The following is a 6,917-nucleotide window of genomic DNA, read 5'->3' as shown; positions in this document are numbered from 1 at the left end:
ACCCCGCCCACGAGGAGGTGGGCGGTGCACGGACGAGTCATGTGACTCCGATCCTCGGACGGCACCGCCCACCGTCTCGGGCGACGCTCTGCGAGCCCTCGCGGCTCTTCCTGGAAGCTCTCCAGGCCACCAGGCCCTCGCTCGGCTCCTGGCTGCCAGCGCCTCCCGACTCCTCAGCTGCTCCGATGGCCCCTCGCCCGGAGCTCGGGCTCCTGGGTCGGGCCGCCTGAGGTCACTTCACTTCTTGGCTCCTCCTGAGGCCCATTCCCCCTTGGAACCATGTGGCCGAAGGTCTGGGGGGATAGAGCGGGCTGAGATCCAGAGTTCGTTCAGTCTGTGCTTAACTGAGCAATGACCCGAGGCCGACACGGTTCTGATCGCTGAGAGGGGCGTGGTGGTCAAGATCCCCAGGACAAAATCCCCTGCATTCGTGGAGTAAATTTTAATAGTTTAGGTGATAAATGTGTAGAAAAAATAAAGCAGGCTAATGAGGGTGAGTAGTGCAGGGGTTGCAATTTGTAAAGACTTATTTATTTGAGGGAGAGCGCGCAGCGGGGGAAGGGTGGAAGGAAAGAGAGTCCCAGGCCAACTCGGAGCTGAGCGTGGAGCCTAACAGGGGTCTCGGTCTCACGACCCTGCTTTCACCACCCTATGGAAACCAAGAGTCAGATGCCTAACAGACTGGGCCACATAGGCGCCCCGTGGGGGTTGTAATTTTACTTTTCGAATGCTCGGACCGGATTTTTTTTGGTCTGTTTTGCTCAGTTTGTTCACGTAATGGTTCATCAGCGTTTGCTGTGTAATAGCCCCAATATTTTTTGAATGAATGACTGTTCAGACCCATTCGGCAAGTGTTTACTGAGAACCTTTTAAAAGTGCGAGGCTAAGGGATTCTGGGAAAATAGTAACCTTCATGGACTCTTATATTTTAGTGGGGACAATAGGCAATTAATAAGTAAGTTTACACTTTTCTGACTTGGTCACATCTGAGATGAGACCCGAACCAGCGATGCAAAGAGCCAGGAAACTGCCTTCCAGGGGAAGGGGACGGAGAGTGCAAAAACCCTGATGCAGCAGTATCTTGCTGCTGGAGCATTAGGATGGCGATTTAGCTGGGGAATAGTGGAAGGCAGAGGGGAGGTGGAGTTAGAGTATGAGGCTTAGGACTGTCCCTTAGAATGTGAGCTCCAGAGGGGGCAGGGACATTTACTGGCGGTTTCACAACTCTACCAGTATCTAGAATAGCGCTTGGCACATAGGCTGCGTTCAGTAAGCATCTGTTGAATGAATAAGTGTGGGAGAGACAGGAATGAGTGAAACTCGGTAATTAGCCCAGTCAAATCGGAAGCAAGAGGCATTCCAGGTCAGAGATGGTGAAATTTAACTCTTATCACCACTAGAGAGCGCCCCTCCACTCCCCCACATCATGGAATAAACCTGAAGGCCCTTTCCTCCCCAAAGTCCATGGGTTTCCTCAGAGGACTTTTTGGGAGTTTTTATGAAGACGAGGCAAGTTGGAATTTGAAATCTTCCCTCACTAGGCTTGTTTCTTGGATGGCCTTTGTACTTGTTACTCCATCTACTTAACCAAGTGTGTTCAAATACCATCTCCAGAGAGAGACCTTCCCTTTCTGTCCAAAGTATCCCCATTTCACATTCTATCACCTCACCCTGTCTTATTTCTTTTGTAGTTCTGATTACCACAGTATCTGAAATCACCTAGTTTATTTATGTATTGACCTGTTTGCCCATGTCCCTGTACCCCAGCCGATGAGCACCCTGAGAACAAAGTTCCTGTCTTCTTTAAATCACTTCTCCAACATCCCATGAGCTCTCACGGGGTTAGGCACACCAGAAACTCCCATATAAGGCATGCGCAATGAATAAGATAATGAAGTGGGCTTGGGTCTGAGGAATCCTTGCTCACACAAAATTGTGTCCACACAACATTTGGAAGCTGATTGGGCCCGAGGGAGACCCGGTCTGAAAGGGGAAGAAGAGGCTGGAAGCTGGAAGGAGCGATTTGCTGATTTAGAAGGAACAATGGGATCCGGGAGGGGCAGCTCAGCAGGGGGCTTTGGGGGCTGAAAAGAAGCCAAGTTTCCTTTCTCCAACTCCTCCATCATGCCCCTCCCCCCTTCTAAATCTCTGGAGTTTGAATACTACCATATGCACAGAGCTGGAAAAAATATATATATATTATCCAGACTTGGAGGGGAGGCATCTGGGCAATTCCTGCTTCTGGTCCTAGGTCCTAGAGCCTGGAAAGACCTGTGGTTAGTAACCTTTCCCCACCCTTGTTAGAGCTGGGACTTGAGATGCACCAACTTCATCCCAAACTTAACCATTGGAGAGTCAGGTTTGGAACCCCAGCGGCCCATCTGGGTAGTGCCTCCAAATACCATGTACAGCCCCCTCTAGTGGCCAGGGAGTGTGCTTTCAGCCTTTGGGAGCTTTATATCCAAAAAAGCCAAATAGAATTTTTTTTTTTAAGATTTTATTTATTCATTTCACAGAGAGAGATACAGAGAGAGAAGGAACACAAGCAGGGGGAGTGGCAGAGGGAGAGGCAGAAGTAGGCTTTCCACTGAGCAGAGAGCCCTATGTGGGGCTTGATCCCAGAACCCTGGGATCATGCTCTGAGCCGAAGGCAGACACTTAACAACTGAGCCACCCAGATGCCCCCAAATAGAATTTTTCAATCAGTTCTGTGCGTGAGCATATGGAGATCCAACTAAGAGGGTTGCTGCAACGCGTCCCATCACTGTGGCTAATTGGCACAGCCCGGAGCTGACCAAAGATGGCCTGAGCTGCCTTTGGAGATGGGTAGCAAGCTCCCCATAACATCGGGTGAAAAAAGTTGACACTTAAGTAGTACTTACCAGGGGTGCCTGGGGGGCTCAGTCGGTTAAGCTTCTGCCTTTGGCTCAGGTCAGGATCCCAGGATCCTAGGACTGAGCCCCTTATTGTGCTCCCAGCTCAGTGGGGAGCCTACTTTTCCCTCTGCCTCCTACCCTGCCCACTTGTGCTCCTGCTCTTTCTCTCTCTCTCTCTCAAATAAATAAATAAAATCTTTTTTGTTAAGTTTATACTTTTGTGTAAAAGGTTTGTATAAAACTCAGGCAGAGGGGCGCCTGGGTGGCTCTGTGGGTTAAGCCTCTGCCTTCAGCTCAGGTCATGGTCTCGGGGTCCTAGGATCAAGCCCCCGCATCCGGCTCTCTGCTCAGCAGGGAGCCTGCTTCCTCCCTGATTCTCTGCTTACTTGTGATCTCTCTCTGTCAAATAAATAAAATCTTAAAAAAAAAAACCTCAGGCAGAGTTTGAGAACCACAGAACTAGATGGGCCTTAGTTTTTAAGGACTTTTAGTCTTTGACAATTGGTTGTTTGTTTTTTTTAAGATTTTTATTTATTTATTTGACAGAGATCACAAGTAGGCAGAGATGAAGGCAGAGAGGAGGAAGCAGGCTCCCCACTGAGCAGAGAGCCCCATGTGGAAAGTGGGATGTGGGACTCGATCCCAGGACCCTGGGACCATGACCTGAGCTGAAGGCAGAGGCTCTAACCCACTGAGCCACCCAGGCACCCTGACAATTGGTTTTACCAATGTTCCCTTGGTCACTCAGCTGCAGTGTGATCGTGGACAAATTGCTTAACCTCTCTGAGCCTCCAATCCTCTCAGCAAAAATGGAGATCAAATACTTACAAACACCTACTCATGGACCCTGAATTTGGACACCTAGTCACTTTGCACAGGCAGATTTTTAAGAGAGATAACTCTGATGTCCAGCTGAAGAGGAACCCTCCCGCCCCTTCTTGTCCAATAAGGCCTTAAAGAATTGTCCACTTTTATTTTGGTTTATTTATTTATTTACTAAGTAGGCTCCATATCCAATGTGGGGCCTGAACTCACAACCCTGAGATCCAGAGTCACGGGCTCTACCAACTGAGCCAGCAGGCCCCTCTTATTTCAGTTTAAAAAGAGAATACTTTATTAGAGCCCATCATAGTTACTAGCTTCTGTTCACTTCCTTCTCATCTGTGCCTCCCCTTCTGAATGCTCTAAATTAAGAATGAATGCTCCTAAATTAAGGGTGCCTGGCTGGCTCAGTGGGATAAGCATCTGCCTTGGGCTCAGGTCATGATCCCCGGGTCCTGGGATCAAGTCCCACATCAGGCTCCCTTCTCATTGGGGAGCCTGCTTCTCCCTCTCCCACTCCCCCTGCTTGTGTTTCCTCCCTCTCTCTCTCTCTCTCTCTCTCTCTCGCTGTCTCTCCGTCAAATAAATAAAATCGTAAAAAAAAAGAAATGAAGAAGAAGAAGTGGGTGTGTCTCTTGATCTAGAGATCATGAGTCTGGGCCCCACATTGGATATAGAGATTACTAAAAACAAACTTAAAAAAAAAAACCCACCTTAAATTAATAATAATAAAAACAGACCCCATTTCTTGAGCTCATGCCTGTACAGAACAGTGCTTGTACACCTCTGACAATGGGAAGCTTACTGCTTCCAGAAGCCATGCATTTCTGTACCGGTTATTTTTAACAGTTCAAAAGTTTCCCTTGTATAGAGCTGGAATGGGAACAGGGCCTCGCTGTGACTCCCACTGTGTGCCACACAGAATGTGTGAAGTCCCTCTGCTGCCCAGCCCTGCTGCCAGCTCTACAGGATATCTGGAAGGCAGCTTTAGCGAATGATCCAGAAGGCTTTCAGAATCGAAGAAGTAGGTGAAGGAAACTGAAAACAAAGTTAACTATCAGGGCACAGGTTGCACAATTCAGAATTAGGATTTGTGGACTCCGGTGTTGATCTCCAAATAATTCTCTGGGCCTGGAGCCCAGAGACAGTACTGGGGAGTTCCTGCCCTGCCTCCCTGGTCCCCAGTTCCTAGTCTTGTGGGGCTCACTACTCTCCCCGGTCAAAAGCTACTGCTGGATCCGTGTGTTTGTGCCTATGCCTTTTATGGTAGTGCTTTTTATGTCCCAGCTAAGAAATTATTGCCAACTTCAAGGTCATGAAGATACTCACCTATGTTTTAAAAACTTTAAGACATAAGGGCGGTGGCTCAGTGGGCTAAAGCCTCTGCCTTCAGCTCAGGTCATGATCCCAGGGTCCTGGGATTGAGCCCCCCAGCGCAGCAGGCTCTCTGCTCAGCAGGGAGCCTGCTTCCTCCTCTCTCTCTGCCTGCCTCTTTGTCTACTTGTGATCTCTGTCAAATAAATAAAATCTTTTTAAAAAAATAAATAAAAAAACTTTAAGACATAGGTAAACAAATCTTAACAACAAAAAACTTTAAGACATTGGTTTTGAAAAAGATCTAGAGATTTTGTTTATGTTTAGGCATGTGATTCACCTCAAACTGACTTTTGAGAGAATTGAGGTTTTCCTATTAAAATGCATGGAAGGGGCGCCTGGGTCACTCAGTGGGTTAAAACCTTTGCCTTCGACTCAGGTTATGATCTCAGGGTCCTGGGATCGAGCCCCGCATCAGGCTCCCTGCTCAGCGGGGAGCCTGCTTCCCCACCCCCTCCGCCTACTTGTGATCTCTCTCTCTGTCAAATAAATAAATAAAATCTTAAAAAAATAAAATGCATGGACAGAGGGGTGCCGGGGTGACTCAGTGGGTTGAGAGTCTGACTCTTGATTTTGGCTCAGATCATGATCTCGGGGTCATGCGATAGAGCCTTACACTGGGCTCTGCGCTCAGTGTGGAGTTCGCTTATCCCTCCCCCGGTGTGCACGGGTGCCTGTGAGCCCATGTGTCTTTCAGATAAATAGAGTCATTTAAAAGAAATGCATGGACAGTGTTGACAAAAACTAAGTGGCTACCCGTGAAGGTCTGTTTCTGGCCCTCCACTTCTATCCTATTGCTTTCTTTGTCTATTCTTAACGCCAGTCCGTCCTGTCTTGATTATTCTAGCTTTATTTTTTATTTTTTTTTTTTTTTTGAGTGAATTCTTTTTTTTTTTTTTTTTTTTTTTTTTTTTAAGATTTTATTTATTTATTTGACAGAGAGAGAGATCACAAGTCGGCGGAGAGTCAGGCAGAGAGAGAGAGAGAGAAGCAGGCTCCCGCTGAGCAAAGAGCCCGATGCGGGGCTCGATCCCAGGACACCGAGATCATGACCTGAGCCGAAGGCAGCGGCTCAATCCACTGAGCCACCCAGGCGCCCCGATTATTCTAGCTTTAAAGTAAGTCCTGAGAGGAGTCTGGGTGGCTCAGTCAGGTAAGCATCCCACTTTTTTTTTGTTTGTTTGTTTGTTTAAAGATTTTATTTATTTGAGAGAGAGAGAAAGCAATAGAGATCATAGAGGGAAAGGGAGAAACAGACTCCCCACTGAGCAGAGAGTCCAATGCAGGGCTCGATTCCAGAACCCCAAGATTATGACCTGAGCCGAAGGCGGCCACTTAACCAAAGGAGACCCCCAGGTACCCCAAGCGTCCCACTCTTGTTCTCGGCTCAGGTCTTGATCTTAGGGTTGTAAGTTTCAGCCTTGCATTGGACTTCACACTGGGCATGGAGCCTACTTACAAATAAACAAAGAAAGAAAGAAAGAAAGAAAAGAAAAGAAAAGAAAAGAAAAGAAAAGAAAAGAAAAGAAAAGAAAAGAAAAGAAAAGAAAAGAAAAAAGTCTTTCTTTTTTAGACTCCCAGCCAGCCTTGAGCTGAGATCAAGAGTGGATGCCAGGGCACCTGGGTAGCTGAGTCAGTTAAGATCCGACTCATGGTTTCTGCTCAGGTCATGATCTCAGGATCCTGGGGTCCAGTCCCATATTGGACTCCCTGCTCAATGTCCACCTCTCTCTTCCCTTCCCCACTTCATGTGGATGAACTTTCTCTCTCTCGCTCTCTCTCTCAAATAAATAAATCTTAAAAAAAAAAAAAAAGAAAGAAAGAAAAAGAAAAAAGAGTGAGATG

Source organism: Mustela nivalis, assembly GCF_964662115.1.
Source record: "Mustela nivalis genome assembly, chromosome: 14".
Classification (NCBI taxonomy): Eukaryota; Metazoa; Chordata; class Mammalia; order Carnivora; family Mustelidae; genus Mustela; species Mustela nivalis.
This window is presented reverse-complemented; position numbering follows the sequence as displayed.